The sequence below is a fragment of the Lynx canadensis genome, chromosome C1 (assembly GCF_007474595.2).
Source record: "Lynx canadensis isolate LIC74 chromosome C1, mLynCan4.pri.v2, whole genome shotgun sequence".
NCBI classification, from domain to species: Eukaryota; Metazoa; Chordata; class Mammalia; order Carnivora; family Felidae; genus Lynx; species Lynx canadensis.
Window position 1 is genome coordinate 31474891 of NC_044310.1, and position 19049 is coordinate 31493939.

Here is a 19049-nt window from a genome sequence, read left to right on the forward strand (position 1 = left end):
TTGAGAAACACGCATTGACTCAGATATGACCAGGCAGCTTTAAGGAAACAAGGTTGACTTTATGGAGCCAAGGAAGGCCCCTGGAAATGTTGGCCTGATACCTGCTTGTGGAGTTCCCAACAGCCTTATCAGACCCCACTAACAAACTCACGAGCTATCTCTGCAAAAGCTTGGACTCGAGGTCAACTAATATGGTCCCAGCCTGTGAACGAACAAGGCCCTGCATTTCTTACCTGAGACAAGCCTAAGACCCCATCCAGGTTATACCAGCTCTTGGAGCTTGCCCGTAGGCCCTTCTCCTTGTCCAAAGATAACCTCCTGACATCGGGGACTACATTTTGCCTCATTCTGATGTTAGGTCTTTACCCCAAAGTAAATATGGAAATTAGATGTTACACACGTGTTTGCTCAGTGTGCATGCCACATCTTTCCTCATGAATTATCATACATTTCCCTGCCCTTTTATCAAGATGTATGTAGAGGGTTATTTGGATTTTCTTCTCTTGTCAATTGAAGGCTATTCCAGTGTTACATTGGTTCCTTCAAATTGTACTTATTAACATCCAAAAAACAAAAAAACAGAAAACCTTTTTTACTGTCCAAAAAACAAAAAAAAGAAAAAAAAAGAAGCAAATAGAAAAGTTGCCTCTTCCAGACAATCTCGCGAACACACTGAAAACATCTCAGGAGATGTAGAACCAGAGCTAACCCAGCTCAAGATACCTTGCGTAGCAGAGTGCCGAACCCTCGGTCATCAGTAACAGTGGTCAGCTAGACGCAGCAGCAAGAATTCTAGAACCCAGGGAGGAGGAAGGAGTCAGAGGAAAGTAAGCCCCTTGGGTGGTGGTCTCCTGGAGTGACTCAGTAACGAGATGCAGAAGCTGACTTCCCAAGTTCATCCCTCAAATCCTGAGACTTGAGAAGCACATTCCTTCATTCACAGAAAGCTCTCATCTGTAAAGATCTGAACTGCACAAGGAACGATGTGATCAAAATGATAAATTAAAACCCACGCCGGTCAGCCCTGTGCGTTTTCAGCCTCATGTGAGGAAATAGCGCAATAAAACGACTCTGCTATTTTATATAGAAATGCGGTGGCTCCCCAAAGAAGAGTTCTGTGGAGGGTTTGTGCACTTAAAAAAAAAACAATAAGAATAAAATGTAAAACTTGTGAACCAGTCTCACTTTGCAATTTTTTTTTGAAGGATTGTAATTGCCTTCAAAATCTGACTTACTGAATTGGTATTTTGAGCCTCCGAATGAACTTGATCAAAAATCGTGAGAACTGGGGCATCTGGGTGACTCGGTTAAGCATCCGATTCTTGATTTCAGCTCAGGTCACGATCTCATGGTTCGTGACATTGACCGCATGTTGGGCTCTGCCATGACAGCATGGAGCCTGCTTGGGATTCCCTCTCTCCCGCTCTTTCTCTGTCCCTCCCCTGCTCACGGGCATGCTCTCTTTCTCTCAATAAACAAACAAACAAGCAAGGCAAACAAACTTTTAAAAAGTTGTGAGAATTATGTGAAAGTCTATTTATGCAGTAATGGGTTAACTCAGCAGGCCTAGGTTGCCCAAACTCTGGACATTTCAAAGATATTCAGGACTAGGCCTTGACCGGCTTCTGGAAGATGACCTCTGAGCCCTTGGGTCATGGACCATGCTGTGTCAGTTTAATGTTAGGGGACCTGGAGATGGAGTGAGTGACTAAGGCCAGTCATGTGGGTGCTGTGTCTCTAAGTGACTTAACCTGAATTAAAAACCCCGGACACCAAGGCGAGCTGGGCTTCCCTGTGTTCACATATCGCTGCTGGGAGAATTAGGGCCTCTCTGGGTGACTCCATCATAGGAGGACAACTGGAAGCTTGTGCCTTGTTTCTTCTGGACTTTTTCACCCAAGCGCCTTTTCCTCTCACTGATTACAGATTAAAATCTGTAGCCTTTCCCTGTAATACCATGAATATACCAGCTTTTCGGAGTTCTACGATTCTCCTAGCAAATCAGAACCTAGGCAAGTCTTGGGATCCTCCCCCTACCCCCCCCCACCCCCCGTAATAATACATGTTAACAACACTTATGGATTCCGAGAAAAAAATTTACTTGTGGAGAAGTGAAATTATCAGTGAACTAAGTCGGAATTATGATTTAAACCCTAAAGAGGAATTATGAAGACTGATCGAGCAATGTCTGTGTATGTTGGAAGAAAATTTCATCATAATTTAAAAGTACTTGACTTGGGAAAAGTACTATTGTATTCTAAAGCCCTTTATATTATTACAGGAAATTTCAGCATTGCATTTTGTCAATGAAAGAAAAAGCAGAACTGTTAGCTTTTGAGAACAATTGCCTCGTTAAATTCAAAGGACCCTAATTCTATTAAGAACAAGAAAGGAGTTTCTGACAATTGGAAGGGAAAACGTGATAGATATTGCTGTCATTTACAGTATCTACTCGTGAAATGTTTCTTGTCAATGGCGATGACCATGAATTTGAAGGGAGCATAATTGGAAAAGCATAATCAGGAATTTTGTGGCCATTTCAAATAGAGAATCTGGTATAAAATGTTCATGAGACCAAGCTGATTTCCTATCAGAAATTTGTAAAGATGGTATTTGGAAGCTTTATTCTAATTCAATATTTACTATTTTCCTAAATACTTTGTATTTTCTTTTCTTTGATAATTATGTGCTATAAATAAAATGTAATTAGTATTTTCACCAAATTCTATATAGACAGCCCCAAATCTTGAGTATACTTAATATGCCATATAAATACTGTCATTTCCTACATGTCCCACAACGTGGAAAACGTTTGGGAAGCACTGAGTAAGAGAGTTTGATTATCGTGAAAAGATTCAAATTATGGAGGCTTAAAATTACAGAATTGTATTGTCCTGTTAGGTAACAGTCCAAACACAAGCAGCCGGGGATGATATGTGCTCTCCTTGGGTCACTTGATGACCATCATGCCAGCCATCATTGTTGCATTCAGTGGGGGGTGTTAGTGATCTCCTTACCTGTCCCGTCCCTCTACTGACCACAGGCTTTCAGGGCAGGGAGCATCTCTCATTAGATGAAACATCTTGGAGCTAGACAGACAGGGGTTCCCCATGTCTGCTGATTTCAAGCTGGGGACTCAGGCAGGGACTTATCTTTCAAAGCCTCAGTTTTCTCATCTGTAAAGTGGAAAGAAGAGAACAAACGTCAAAGGGCTTCGGGGAGAATTAAATGAGGAAGGCAGGTAAAGCCCTCGGTATTGCATCTGGCAGAGAGGATGTGCTGAGGGGTGAGGATTTGTCTGTGCTCCCGGTACCTAGCACGGAGCCTCAAGCAGGTGGGCCTCCTTCAGCGTTGGCTGAGACGGACAGGACTGGAATGGGCTGTGGCCAGCACATCCAGTCTGTCCTCCATGCACAGAGGCTCTGGCCGCCACAGAGAGCCCTAGGTGAAGATTTTCAGGAATGGATGATACAGTCAGAAGTCAGGGTAACGTGGGGCTCAGCACATGGACAGGGTTATGACGGCATGTGCATTTGCCTTTTTTACATTAAAAAACATTTTTTTTAATGTTTATTTACTTTTTGGACGGAGAGAGAGACAGAGCGTGAACATGGGCGGGGCAGAGAGAGAATGAGACACGGGATCCGAAGCGGGCTCCAGGCTCTGAGCTGTCAGCACGGAGCCCGACGTGGGGCTCGAACTCACAGACCGGGAGATCATGACCTGAGCTGAAGTCGGACGCTCAACCAACTGAACCACCCAGGTGCCCCGAGAGAGAGAGAAAGAGACCATCTTAAGCAGGTTCGGCATTGTCAGCATTGAGCCCGACGCAGGGCTTGAACTCACAAAGCGTGAGATCACGACCTGAGTCGAAGTCGGACGCCTAACCAACTGAGCCACCCAGGCACCCCATCCTTTGTCACATTTTAGAGAAAAATCCCTGGGTGGACCCTAGATTTGGCCTGGGATGCGGATGAAATGTTACCAGAAGTGGGCAGTGGCAAAGAGAAGGCCGTGGTCATCCTCTAGGGCTTTGGTGGTAGCCAGGCTGTGCCGAATGTCTGGTTATCCCCCAGATCTATTCTCTGCTTCTTCCTTAGTCGTTAGAGCTGGGGTCACCCTGCTAGAGACTACATTTCCCAGTCAACACGTGGCCCTCCGGAGTGGTTCCGACCAGTAGAATGTGGCAGAAAGGGTGTGTGCCACGTCCACATTATTGCCTAAAAGAAAATTGTGTTCCTTCGCTTCCTTTCTTTCCCCACTCCTGTGACCCTGTGAATATAGACACGGCAGGCGCCCAGCCTTGACCGGGAAGATGAGGACAACAGTCTGTGGGAAGGCAGACCAACAAGACAGAAGGAACCTGGGTCCGGGATGGCTGGCCTGTCAGCCAGGAGCACTCACCCTAAGGCTGTTACACAATGAGAGATAAACAATTGATCACATTTTGGGGTCTCCGCCGGGAGGATTAGCTTGCTGTGGGCCCTGGGGCAAGGGAGTCTGTGATTAAGGCAGGAGAGCCCACGCTGGGCCCAGAGGAGCGGGTTGAGCGTTTGACACCATTCTCGCGACTGGCCAGCTGGTTGTGAAGGTGAGTGACTGAGCTCTGCAGAGGCTGCAGGGCAAAGCAAAGACTGAGACCAGATGTGGGAGGGGGGCAGGAAAGGCAGGCCAGGCCTCCAACAGTGGGGGCAGCTCCTCCTCAGCCTGGAGGAAAGGCTAGGGAGGTTGACAGTGAGCAGCGACAAGGCTTAGCTCTGCACCAGGAGTGGCGGCGGGTGTGGAGGCCGCCAACCAGAACCCGAAGCCCAGGGTCCGGCAGGGCATGAGGGGCAGGTATTAGCCGATCCGCAACTTGGAAGGAGGGGACATTTGACGAGAAAATTACGAGTGGAAAAGTAGAGGGTGTCTTCTCTGGGATATGCATTCAGCTGAAGGGACAGAGACCCAGAGCTGAGCGAGGCAGGATTTCCTTCTCTCGCTCAGTTGTGCAGGCCTGAGCAGTCTGGGCCTGGAACCGAGCTCCCTGGCGTCAGAGTCTGGCCTTTCTCTGACGAGTCGCTCCCCTGCGCTCGGTAGTTCCAAGTTTTACTTTCAAGTCGGTTGAACTGAAGCTGCATTTCCCGGCATCTCTTTCCCTGTAGAGAGAGGCCGACAGAGAGGAGCTGCTTTGAAGACCGGGAGCTGTTAAGTGAAGGAACGGCTGGCCGCCATTCTTTAAAGGGGATTCTGGTGACAGACGGTCGCGGAAGTGCTGGGGTGGGCTCCAGCTCGTCCTCTGCTCCACATCCAGCTCCTCTGCTCCAGGGCTGGCCCTGCTGACCACGGTGGCTCTGGGCGGACCACCACAGGCCTGGGCCCCTGAGGTGGGTGCCACCCACGCCTCCCTCGGAGGACCTCCGCCTGAGCTCCCCTTCCAGTGGCTGGGCAAGCCTGGCTTTTTCATGTCCCAGCAACTCCCTGGTGTCCACCTCGACCGTTTCCCACAGGAGTTTGTTAATGACCCTCCCATGATTCCCCATTCCTCCGCCGCTCAGGCCTTCACTTCCTCCACTCCTCCTACAGTTGCACACAGTCCAGTTCCCATAATAAATCCCTCGTGCCCTGCAAATCAAGTCGGCTCTCAGCTTGGCTGGCTTGGCTTGACTCTGTTCTTTGAGTCTGCTCCGTTTTCGTTCAATCATCCAATGTCTTGCCACCAAAATTTTTACTCCTGTCATCTGACCTGTTCGCCCACCTTTATATGGATTAAAATGGTTTTTTTTTTTAAATTTGTTTATTGTGGTTTTTTTATTGACGTGGTGGTGGGGAGGGAAAGTTTGGTGTGTTTGCTTCATCTAGTGTTGTAACCCAGGAGCCTTCTTGCCGGTGAGGTCTTGGCACAGAGCCCACGTCCCACCCAGTCCTGTGACTCCACACAGGAGACCCTCCTCCCCCCTCTCCTGCCAGCCTGCTCATCCTTAGAGACACTGCTCTGGGAAGCTTTTTTTGGCCATTGGGCTGGGTTAGGTGCCCCTCCTGGGGCTTCCGAGGTGCCCCACCGCTTTCCCCCAATAATATACTGACCTCAGTGTCATAATTGTCTTTGTGACCCTGGCACCTGGGACAGTGTCTGGAGGGGGGTGGGGTGGTGCCCACAAATGTTTCACGATGAATGAATGAAAAAGGTACCCGTTTTGCTGACCCTTTTGCTTTGTTTGCATTAAAAAAACAAAAGAAAACAGGAAGATGACTGGGGTCTGGCATGGAAGGAGGGAGAGAGGAGACAGCTACAATTTAAAGGAGCCAAATAAAATGTTATGAACCTTAGGGTTCTTGGACAAAACAAGAGCTTTAATAGATGGCCACGTTATTCCAGGTTAGCTTTAAAAAGAGCCCTGAGAGGGGCGCCTGGGTGGTTCAGTCAGTTAAGCGTCCAACCCTTGATTTCTGATCAGGTCAGGATCTCACGGTTTGTGAGTTTGAGCCCCACGTTGGGCTCTGCACTGACAGCACAGAGCCTGCTTGGGATTCTCTCTCCCCCCGTCTCTCTCTGCCCTCCCCCCCCCTCAAAAATAAGTAAATAAGCATTAAAATAAATAAATAAGCAAAAAAGAGCCCTGAGCAATCTAATCTACTATGTCAAAAGTCAGGGTAATGGTTATGCACAGAGGGCATAATTGGTAACTAGAGGGGAACAAGGGGGCCTTCTGGGGTGCTGCTAATGTTCTGTTTCTGAGTCTGGATGCTAGTTTCATGGGTGTGATCAATATGTAAAAATTCATCAAGTTGTACACTTATGACTTAAAAAAAACTTTTTTTACATTTATTTATTTTGAGAGAGAGGGAGAGAGCGTGCACAAGGAAGGAGCAGAGAGAGAGAGAGAGGGTCAGAGAGAGAATCCCAAGCAGGCTCTGCACTGTCAGTGTGGAGCCTGACACGGGGCTAGATCTCACAAACCGTGAGATCGTGACCTGAGCAGAAATCAAGAGACGGATGCTCAACGGACTGAGCCACGCAGGTGCCCCTACACTTAGGATTTTTATGCTTTTTGGTAAGTATGTGATACTTCCAAAAATGTTTACAAAATGTAAATTTTTACAGATTTTTTTAAAGTTTTTATTTATTTATTTAAGTAATCTCTACACCCAATGTGGGGCTCGAACTCACGATCTCGAGATCAAGAGTCGTGGGCTCTTCTTACTGAGATGGCCAGGTGCCCCAAAATATAATTTTTTTAAAACAAGCAAAAATCCAGCCCTAAACTTCCTCCTCCAGAAGAATATCACCACTACCACATCACCCTCGTCCATCTTTCCAGTTACATGAACCCACAACCAGATGGGTGTTTTCCTCATACCTCCTTGAATCAGATTAGTTAAATATGTGTTGAATGCAGGTATTTTAAAAGGTTGAATCATTTTTAAAACTCCCATGATGTGAACAGGAATCGAAGTGCTAATTATGCAAACGTGGGAGTTGTTGGAGCTCCTATATGAGTTGTCCCTATTTTCCCCCAGGTCTGAAAGGCGCCTTTCAGGTGATCGTGACACTGATGGCAAGAGTCTGAGTCGTTCTTGGAGACTGAAATAGATCTGTTAGGGAGATCTGAAATACAGATGTCTGGAGCCTGGCCCAAGAATTTGAAATTATAACTATGGAGTTTTATACACAGCTCCACTGAGTACCTCCTAGATGCAAATCTTCCTGAATCTCTCAATCTCTGACTGTCCATCTTCTTTGTGCCAATCAGTTAGGTCACTCAACTCAATGGCAGCCGGGAGAAGGCTAGATGCCTAGCCTATTGACGTTCTGACCCCTTAGCGATCCTCAGTCCACAATTCACCCCGAGGAAACATTGCCTGGAAACATGTGAGTGCCTTGGATTACCAAGCTGGGCTGAAGTAAGGATTGCTTTCGTGGGAATTGGTGTCTTCCCACCAACTGAAATATAATCGGTTTTCCTGCAAGAACATTCGTTTGTCTTGGACAAAGAGGTGAAAAAAGCCACACCATGAGAAAGGTGAACGTCGCAAGGTTAATTTCATAGCCTTAATTTGGTTCATCAATTACCTACAGAGGGCTTGCTATGTGCCAAGCACTGTTCCAGGCACTGCGGACAGAATGTTCTGCCTCTGGAGTTTTCATACTGGAAGAATGTAGGGGCCACAATTTGGTTGAAAGCTTTGTTGGCACAATGAACACAGAGTCTTAAGGTAGATTAGATGTTTGAGGTGGTTTTGGGGGCTTATGAAGTTTGAGGGCGGCTTTGCCTTTCCTTCTTGTGGCTATTGGAGCTGAAAAAAGGCAGTTCTCTCGGTCTGGAGACAAGCAAATCCAGATAATCGCCATATAATGCGGTAAATGCTGGAACAGATGAGTAAGAGAGAGTTCCGTAGATCAGAGGGGTAGTACTCAACTAGCACGGGAAACTGGGAGAGGTCTTACAGGTGAGGAGACTAGAAATGAGTCCTGTGTGCCATGTTCTCTGAACCCCAAAGTCAAAGTATATGATTTCAAAAGTATTCATTTTCTCATCTGCCCGTTCATTTGCATTAAAGTCTTATACGGGTGTAGTAACAAAATGGCATTTAGTTATACATGTAATACATTATTTTATTAAAAAGAATAAGATTCAAAGAAGTCAGAACTGCCCCCCAAATCTGGGATAGGTGGTGATGTTAGCTGTGGTGTATTTGTCAACTGAGAATTCGCTAGTATGCTTGCATAATAACATGTTTTCATAAAGCGTTTGTTTTCTTTCTGTTTTGTCTTTTACTACCTCTTTTCCCTAAATGTGTTATTGGGGTAGTAGAGTATGATTACACCATACAATTATATATAATACTGATACATATTATTATATGCCCAGCATGAGACAGATGTCTCTGTCAGATTATTCTGACATCCCGTCATGTTCCCTGTGAAGGACATCAATTAATTCTGAGATACATATGAGTTGTACCCCAAGCTCAAATAATTGTTGAAAGCTTTTGAATGTAACTTGAATAGCTTCATCCCACGTCTCTCTCAGGTGTATATTTAATCCACTCTCCTCACAATCTACCCGGCACTCGGGTTAGAGAACTTTCTTTACAGAGGAGCTCCAGAAGATGCTTTATAATTTACTTCTGAATAAGCCGGGTCTTCCGAGGGCTTCTCTCCCACACGGCATACTCTTGGCATCCTGTTGGCTCTTAGCAGAATCGCTGTGCCTGAATTGCGCTTTGGGGCACTGCGATCAGCCTTTATTGAGAATCATTCTAGGGAAAGCCCTGTGACCCTTGTCTCCTGTAGGTCTGTTGTCTGGGTATCACTGAGACCATTCATCCATGCATTACATATCCTGCATCCCCTCCACGAAGACTCGCAGAAGAAATTGATTTCTGATCTCAGTTATAGGAAGAAAGGTCCCTTTAATTCATTCAGTAAACATTTACTGAGTACCTGCTACTCGCAGGCAATGTGAGAGGTGCTGGGATACACCCCTAAATGAAATGCAGTCTGGTAGAGAACACACACATCAAATAAATAATTACCCCATCGATTGTTGTAATTTCGATAAATGCTACCAAAGAAAAATAGTGTGCGTGTGGGGAGGGACTTAGGGGTGCCGATAAGGGGCCCTAGGGGCTCAGTGAAGGGCTGTTTGAGGAAGTGATATTTCTCCTTAACACTTGTATGGTTTTCTATGAATCATATTGATCCTTCTCACGTTGGCTCTTGGGAAGTTAAAAGTCAAATTTGTGACTCACTTCTAAAAAACACATAGGATTTGGGATCTAATTTAATTTCTGGATTCATTTATTTGTAGGAAAAAATATTTTCCAATTGTGCACTATGAGCGTTGGGCATACAATAGTAAATCAGATAAGCAGGCCCCACACCTCACAGAGCTTCTAGATGAGGGGGAGATCTAGACAAGGGAATGTACCATCAAACTACAGCTTGTAAGTGCTGTGCTTAGGGAAGTCCGGGCAGCAGTAGGAGAGTGGAGAGTTAGTATGATCCCCAAAAATATGTCCAGGAAATCTACTTTGGGAAAGCGAAGGCCAAGCTGAAACGTGACATTAGTAAGACAAAGGGAAGGGGGTTTTCCAACAGAGGTCTATGCACAGATCCCGACGTTTCCGGGAAAGAGAAAGAATGGCGTGTTTAGGGGACTGAAAGAGTCCCGTGTGGCTAGAGCATGGGGTGGGTCATAAGGCTACAGGAGGAGTAAACTGAGGCCAGATTGTGCATAGACTCATAAATCAAAGTGTGGTTTTGGCTTTATCCTGAAGGCAATGGAGTGTCATTGAGGAGAAAAAGTTCCTACCCTAATTTTCCCTTTGCCTCATTTTTCTCTCATATTTTACACACACAGGTACACACATATACACACACACACACCCCTTTATTTATTAAAATTTTTTTTAATTTTTTTTTCAACGTTTATTTATTTTTGGGACAGAGAGAGACAGAGCATGAACGGGGGAGGGGCAGAGAGAGAGGGAGACACAGAATCGGAAACAGGCTCCAGGCTCCGAGCCATCAGCCCAGAGCCTGACGCGGGGCTCGAACTCACGGACCGCGAGATTGTGACCTGGCTGAAGTCGGATGCTTAACCAACTGTGCCACCCAGGCGCCCCTATTAAAATTTTTAATGTTTATTATTTTTGAGAGACAGAGAGAGTGCAGGGGAGGGGCAGAGAGAGAGAGAGAGAGAGAGAGAATCCAAAGCAGCCTCCAGGCTCTGAGCTGACAGCATAGAGACCGACGCGGGGCTCAAACTCAGAAACCATGAGATCATGACCTGAGCCAAAGTTGGATGCGTAACTGACTGAGCCACCCGGGCGCCTCTACACATAACCCTTTAAATCTTTTCATGTCCAAGTGACGGTATAACCAGTGAATTCACTAAATAACGTCATTAAAGAAAGCTGGCTCAAGTAAGGAAAATCCAATAGAACACACTAAAATATCATACAGCCAATAAGAGAGGGACATAGACTGTTCACAGAGTATCTCTTGAAAGATAAACAAGAAACCTAATACTGGTTGCCTCTGGGAGGAAAACTAGGTGGCTGGGGGATATGTGAGGGAAGCTTTTGCTGTGTATTCCTTTGTGCCTTTTGAATTTCATACCATTTACATATCTCTTAGAAACTAAAAAGAATTTTAGTTTTTTTAAGTAGGCTCCATCCGGGCAAAACTTACACATGTAAGTCAATGGTTGTGGGCTCCTTGCTGCCGTAACTTGCCCACATAATCTGTTAGAACACCCGGCCAGGATGACAGCGTATTGATGTGAATGAGAAGAAAGTCACTCGAAGGAGCCTCGGTGAGGAAACAATTGGCAGGATTTGGTGATGGGCGGAAAGAGGGGGTGCAAAACAGAAAGGATTCAAAGTGAACCTTCATACGTGCTCTCAGTAGGGCATTTACACTTTTCACTCCCGGCTTCAACATATGGAATATAGTAGTCAGGATGGCATTTGCCTTCCAGGGTAGTAGAGGGAATTAAACTTAGGTGAACAAGACTGTACCTGATAAGGGGAACTGAGACACAGAAACGTGAAGTCATCGCAATGAGATTAATTACAATCGGGTGGGGAGGAGACGCCCAGGTAGACAGGCAATTTCAGCACCCTGTGATAAATGTCTTAGGGAAAGTATTGAGCGCACCCTGGGAGGGACGTGTAGGAGGGGCACTGTCTTAGGTCGCATTCCCTAGGAACAAAGACCGAGAGGGGGTTCTTGTGTAAGTGAATAATTGAGCAATGCTCCCAAGTGAAACCTGTAAGGGAATGGGGGGAGCAGCACAGGGCAGGGAAGGTGCTAGAAAAGACGACAGGTGTGTTTAGCTCAGGGGCTGGCAAACTTTGGCCTTGCCATCAAACCTGCATTTCTATTTCTGTGACACTTATTTTGTTCAGGCACTACACTTTCTGTGCTACAAAGACAGAATTGGGTAGTTGTGACCGGGACCATATGGCCCAAAAGCCCAATATACTTACTCTCAGGCCCTTTCCAGAAAGTGTGCGGCCCCTGGTTGAGGCTGCAGCCTGATCCCAGGGGGAGCTCTGGAACACGAAGAGCAGTGCACAGCAATCCCACCTGAAGACAAGGTGCATGTTTGTTTGTGCCAAGACCTTCACGCTTAGAATGGCCCTAAATCTGGAGTTCAGGAGACAGGTCCAGGTTGGAAATGTCAATTTGGGAGTCGTCAGAATATAGATGGTACTTAAAGTCAGGATGAGATCATGTAAAGAGTGATTATAGATGGAGAAGGGATCTTATGAACGCTGGGGCATACCAGTGTTTACAGGTCAGGAACAGGAAAGGTTCTAGGAAAGGGCACCCAGAAGGAGAGGACTGTGAAACAGAAGAAAAACAGAGAAAATGGTTTTCTAGAAGCCAGGTAAAGAACATGTTTTAAGGAGGGACTGATCAGCTCTGACAAGTGATGTTAGGAATCATCTGGTCTAGGAGCAGGATCTGGGGGCAGTATGGCTGCACTCACAAGCCCACAGGGAGTCTGTGAGCTCACGGCTGGGGAGAGGAACAGCCCGAACGTGCAAACACACACACACACACACACACACACACACACACAACCATGCACGTACAGCCACACTGGCATCTCTATCTAGGACTTGGGAGTCTAGGCTGGGATTCAGAGGTTTGGGAGCACAGAGGTTAATTTTCGACAAGCACAGTTTCAGTGTGAATTATGTGAGCAATTACCTGATCAGAATGAGTTCAAGAGAGAGGGAAGAAATTGCAGACAACAAGTGCAAACAGCACTTTCTAGGAGCTGTGCTGAAAAGGGACACGGAGGAATGAGGGGTAGCCAGAGAATCACGTACAGTGAAGACAGAGGTTTTGAGATGGCAGACACTGCATCCTGTTAGGGGAAATGATATGATAGAGGGGAAAACCGCTGATGCACGACGGGAGAATTAACAGAGTGACGTTCTTGACTTGACAAGAAGATATGGAGCCTGAAACAATGAGGGTAGTGTGTCCACAGCACAGGGGAGAAGGCAGAGCCTGTGCGCAGAGATAGAACTAGGTTGATGGATACAGCGCTGGGAGCTCAAGAAGGTCCGATGGCTTCTATTTTCTCAGTGAAATAGGAAGCACACCACTTCTGAGAAAGAGTATGGGGGAGGGGAAGGCAGAGGTTCAAAGGAGGAGGAGACAGGGGACAGTGATCACCCAGAACACCCGCCGAGGGAATGGCTCATTCTTGTGTCTCCTACAGCATCTCCATTACTTCAGCAAGTATGTTCTCAGTGTCTATCATGTCCCAGCGCTAAGATAAACACCAAATGCTTCTTGAAAGAATGTGTGGACATAGCACATCTTCAAACACATCCCGAGCATGTTTTAGATTTGGAGCTGAGTGCAGCTTGGGTGGCTTGGCAGGGTAGAAGCAGTGGGGTTCCAGATTTGGAAGGAGCCAGAAGCTCTCTTTGGGCCACTACGGAAGCCTCCCAACCGGTTCCTTGGAAACCATTCGTTTGAGTCGTTTTCCTAAATGATTACAAGAGCTTGTGACAAATTGCTTCTAGGGAAGAAAACAGGAACATCGGGGTACAGAGGTGAGAAGTTTTTCAAGTACCCTTGTGTAGTGTTCAGAGTAAAAAAAATTAACCATGTGCATGTATCCACTATTCAAAAGAAAAACAAAATCCCCTCCTCAAAAAATTTTCTATGGTTTTTCTACTGCCTGTAGGAGAAACAAAATCCTTAACTTACTCTATGATGCTCTGCATGGTATGGCCATGCCCACCTCTCCAGCCTGATCTCTTATTCTCTCTTCCTTTGGCTCTCTCCAATGCAGCTACACTGGCCTGATGATTCAGCTGTTCTAAATTCTTCTGGGCCTCAGGGCCTTCACACAAGCTTTTCTTTCTGCCTCACTCATTCTTACTCCCCACCTCGCCCTTCCCATTCTTTGCCAGTAAATTTCAGTTCTCAGCTTTAAACTGCTTTTTCGGAGAAGACTTCTTGACTGCATCCCCAATGCCCACCAGACTTGGTCAGTCCCCACACCGGGCACTCCAGCAGCAAAAAATTATGAAAATCACGATGAAGTGTAATTGGCTGATCAATTTGCCCCACTACGTCGTTATGCCCAGGACAGGGTCCTTTGGAGCCCAGCCCAGCGTGTGGCACACAGTGGGTGCTCAATGACTATTAGCCAGAGGAAACTATGTACTTTTCTGGACCCTTCTCCATCTAAAGCAGCTGCGCTCAGGGCAGATGCGGGGGCAAGGAAGCCAGATTAGGAAAGAGCGGGAGCTGAGGCGCCCTTCTAGGCTTTCTCATTTAGAAGCCAGCAGGGGGTGACACTGCCGCTGTCCCTCGGTCCAGAGGGCGTGGCGGGAGAGATGGGCTGGGGTCGCACCACCAGCTGGCGTGAACGTGGTGCTCACGGTGCTCACGGCGCCAGAAGGTTCGGAGACAGGCGTGATGGATCTGGCCTCCTCTCGAAGGCTGCTGGGGCCAGAGGAAGGATTTGCCAGGTTTGAGTCCAAAAACGGCCTCCTCCGCAAGAGAGGAAGCCTGGATCGCCGACTGCGAACAAAAGATGCAAGGCAGAAAAGCCACAACCTGCCGGGTCTCCAACGCCTGCGTCTTCCGGGCGTCAGCAGCCCGGGTACAAGCCCGCAGACCAGCCCCAGCCGACGAGAAAGCGCGTCTCCCCCGCGCCTGCGCACTCGGGGCCCTGCGCCCCGCTCACCCAGACCCCGCCCCTGGGAGGGCCCTCGCGCCCGCCCCGCCCCCCGCCTCTGCGTGCGCACCGCCTGGAGCCCGCCTCCGTGAAAGACTGCCGGGCGCATGCGGCCGGGCTGGTTCACTGGCTGCCCGGGGCCCAGCGCGCGCGTCGCACACCTAGATCCTTAGCCGACGGCAGGCCTGGAAGCCGGCTTCAGGTAGGCTGACTCCAGGGATCCTGGGGGAACTGTTCTGCCGTGCAGGAATCGGCGGCGCTAGCTGAACCCGGCGCGGGACAGCCACACCGCCGGCTGATAGACACCGCTCCCACCAATCAAGGGTGAGGTGGCTCGCCGGCCTGACCAATGGGCTGCGTGCCTAACGGGAGTGGGGCGGGCGGGCGGCCAGGCCGGCTAGGAGCCGGCTCCCGCGCGCGGGGCCGCGTGGCCGGGCGCCGCTGGGAAGCCGGGCCGCAAGGGGCGTGGGGCGGCGGGAAAGGCCGCGGGGCCGGGGTCGCGGGGGCCGGCAGTACGCGCTGCAGCGCGACCTGGCTCGGCTGAGCAGGGGGCCGGGGATGACGCGTGGGACCGGGAGGGCCGTAGAGGCGCCGGAGCCCCTCTGCTCAGCCCTCCGGGAGAAGCCCCGGCGGCCGCCCCTCCTTGGGGACTGCCCGGGCCCTGGCCCCTCCGACCCTGGGGCACGGCCGCAGCCTGGCTGGGAGGCGGTTCAAGGTCCGAGACGCGCTGCCGCGTGGGGGATGGGTTCGGCGGCCTGGCCGCGGCCCCTCCGGCGCGCCCCGGCTCCAGTGGGCGGAAGGGGCCTTGCAGCTCGTCGGGGCTCGGGGTGCGGCCCCTTCGGCCCCACAGCCGTGGCGCTCTCCTCCTGGGCCGCTCGTAGAGAGCATGCCCGCGTTTTAAGAAGTTCACTACGTTTGCGTGGCACACGTAGGTCCACACTCGTAATTTCCAATCCGCAGCAGTCCTGGTGACAGGCGATGCGGGGATCACCCATTTTTCCGATGTAAGGACCCGGGCTTCAGGCACCTTGATTGACTTGACAGGTCTCCGTACACAAGTGGTAGGGCTGGAGGTGGATCTCAAAACATTTTTATCGACAAAAAAGCTTCTCCCCCCCACCCTTGCCATTTTTATTGAATTCCTCTGATGCAATTTTTTTTTAAGATTATTTTTAGGTAATCTCTACACCCATCGTGGGGCTCGAACTCCCACCCCCGAGATCAAGAGTTGCATGCTCTACCGGCTGAACCAGCCAGGCACCCCTGATACCTCTTAATATATGTTACTTCTGTGCTTGAAAACTTTCCCATGTGTCCATCCTCTTCAGAATAAAGTGCAGATTGGACATTAAGGTTTCCACATGATTTGGACCCTTGCCTACATTTCCAGCTCATTTCCCACTGTCTTCCCACAGGCACCCTCCACCCCCCCACCCCCCCTTCTTGGCCCTGCATCTGTTTTCTGTAGATGGCCTTCACCTTCCTGTTCACTCTGTTGCCTTCTCCATGCTTTATTTCTTGCTGTCAGTCCTTGAAGACCTGTTGCAGGTCTCAGGTCAACTAAGCAGGAGCAACTTGGATCCTCTCCCTGCCTTAATTTCTCTCACGTTCCTCTGCTAGGACATGATCTATACCCTGGTCTTGCCACTGAAAGCTTTCTGCTTTCTGTTCTCCATGTGTGCCTTTCGTATGTTGTCCCTGTTTCCCACCATCAGTGGATTACTCATTTCTTTGTAAATGTTTTGTCTCTAACCGGACTGCCAGCAACTTGTGATATGAGCCCAGATCTGGTGAAGTTTTCTGGTCCCTGCTCTTCCCATAAGCAACCTGAGGTGATCTCTGAAAATGGTTTGCTATTCACTTGACCCAGAAAACCCTACGAAATCATGCAAGTCAAGAGGTTTCAAATCTTTGTGTTCACTTTAAGAACACACGTGAAACTTCCCAGGCCATCGAGGGTATGCATATCCAAAAAGCCACCAAGTATCTGAAAGATGTCACTTTGTAGACACAGTGTGTGCCATTCCGTGTCACTGCAGTGGTGGAGTTGGTAGGTGTGGGTGTGCCCAGGCCAAACCATGGGGCTGGACACGGGGTTGGTGGCCCAAAAAGAGCACTGAATTTTTACTGCACATGCTTAAACATGCAGAGAAGAATGCTGAACTTAAGGGTTTAGATGTAGATTCTCTGGTTATTGGGCACATCCAGGTGAACAAAAGCCCCCAAGCTGCGGCACAGAACTTACAGGGCTCGTGGTCGGTTCAACCCACACGTGAGCTCTCCTGCCACGCGGAGATGGTCCTTACTGGGAAAGAGCAGCTAGTCCCCAAACCGGGAGAGGAGGTTGCAGAAGAAAAAGAGATCCCAGAAGAAACTGGAGAAACAAAAACCTATGGCCTGGGAGTAAATTCTGCATAAAATAAATGCAAATAGAAGTTAAAAAAAAAAAACAAAACATTTTGTGGTCCCCAAAGTGTCCAGCACGGTAGCACCTAATAGGGGGTCGCTCATCAGTGTGAGTGAGTGGGTCCTGTCAGCCTCTCCTACCTGGTCTGGGAGCCATTGGGGTCCTTTATTGCCAGGCACTGTGGGAGGCCGCAAGACTCTTCCCTCAAGAGAGGTGTTAACCCTCTTCAGGTAAATTGGGGCAAGTCGAATACAAACGGATGAAGAAGGAGTCTTCTGTAAAAGTAACCTGCTCCATACCCACTCTAGAAATTTCTAGGAACATCTAGAATTTAGTTCGAGAATTAGTTCTATAGTGTCAGGGATATCCCTGGATAGAACACATCTAAAACGTAGCCAAGTCTGATAACTCGTGTGTCAGTAAGGATCTCTTCACTGTGAGGTGACAGAGTAGTGTCTCCCCCCCCCCCCCCAATATTAGGGACTTGGGGTCAAACAAGTTTGGGGAAACTAACACTGTATGCCCGTTTGGGGAGATCACAGAGCATATTAACTATTAAAGGCTACTGGAGATCTGGCATTAAACCAGGTGACTGTTTAACAACATTTCTGATTTTTCTGTCCATAAATGCTTTATGGGAACCCCACTTACATTTGCAGGAAACCAAGGAGCATGCTTTTGAAATGTATAACAATGGAAAGAGCAAGTCACGGTCTGGTTGTCTTCCTTGCTGTCCAAGGGGGAAGTCATTCTGAGCATTCTTACTTTGCCAAGTGTATTCATTCCTGCCTTGGGGAGTGGGGCGGGGGAATGCTTCAGGCAGAACTCCCCGGTTTCCTTGTTCCTTTCTTAGCTTATTTTTATTATAAATGGCTTCACATGAAGCGTTCCCAGAGGAGGAAATGTCCTGACCGTGCCAAAGCAAGCATTCTCTTCTACTTGGTGATTGTGTTTTGATCACATTTGGGTTTACTGACCAAATGATGTTTCTGAGCCTCTGAAGCTAGGGCCAGTGATGAATTCTCCCTGGCCAGCCTGTTGCTGTCACCTCGCCTCTTGCCTCTGCTGTTTCTTCCATCCACCCACCCTTTTTATCTGTCACCACATCTGCTGCTTCCATTCCCGGCCACAGCTGTACAGCTTTTTGGATTTAATGGGATCTGTCCTCTCTTTGAGTCCTCTGCCCATTATGTGTTTCAGGCTGGTTTGTTATCTGATGTTCCTTTCCTCCAGTATATATGGTTTCTCTTCATTTTATAGCTCGGAGAGAGTTTTGTGTTAAACAGCCGCACAACTGGGAAGGAGTAAGTTATTAATAAACTACAGGAGCAAACTACCTTTAACTAAAGGATTTTTAGGCTTAATTGCAACTCCTTTTAAATGTTGGAAGTTCTTTTATTCCGTCTTCCATAACCTAGCAAAGCTCTGTTTTCTTGGGGATACATTGTAGGTTAGTCAAAGACATTCTCTTTTGTGGAGCAATCAGGCAATCCAGGGCTCATCCAAGATTGAGACGTTGTTTCTCCCCATGCAGGGAAAATAATGAGGCACCTGCCTCTGTACCCTGGGGTCTGCTGGCTATGTCAGCCAATGTTTGGGGCATAGTATAGTTCTGTCAGATTTTTAAATTATTTTTTTATTAGGTCGTCTTTCAAGGTTGTTGGCTGTCAGAGCTTTAACACGAAAGCTACATTATGTGACTATCATTGTTTTTTCAACTCCTGTTTGACTAAAGCCATTCAGTGATCCCAAGAAATGTTTGTTAGGAGCTCACATCACATAACAACCTTCTAAAGTCGTGCGATGGAGGAGGGAAACTGAGGCTCCCGGGGGGGGGGGTCATAGCTAGGAAGCGGTAACAGCTAGCCTTTGAACCCAGATACGTTGCTTTGTGGGAATATAGTTTATCTGTAATTTTCCTTCTTCCATTCCCAGGT

At 48.2% G+C, this 19049-nt stretch overlaps 1 long non-coding RNA gene across 1 annotated transcript; it reads right to left on the minus strand.

Annotated features, from left to right (window-relative positions):
* Positions 1-1569: 1569 nt before the first annotated feature.
* On the minus strand, positions 1570-16787 carry LOC115521233. The gene is made up of 3 exons (XR_003970997.1): positions 16647-16787; positions 13514-13518; positions 1570-1580 (listed from the first exon to the last, which is right to left on the minus strand). It is a non-coding gene; the product is annotated as an uncharacterized LOC115521233 (long non-coding RNA).
* Positions 16788-19049: the final 2262 nt, after the last annotated feature.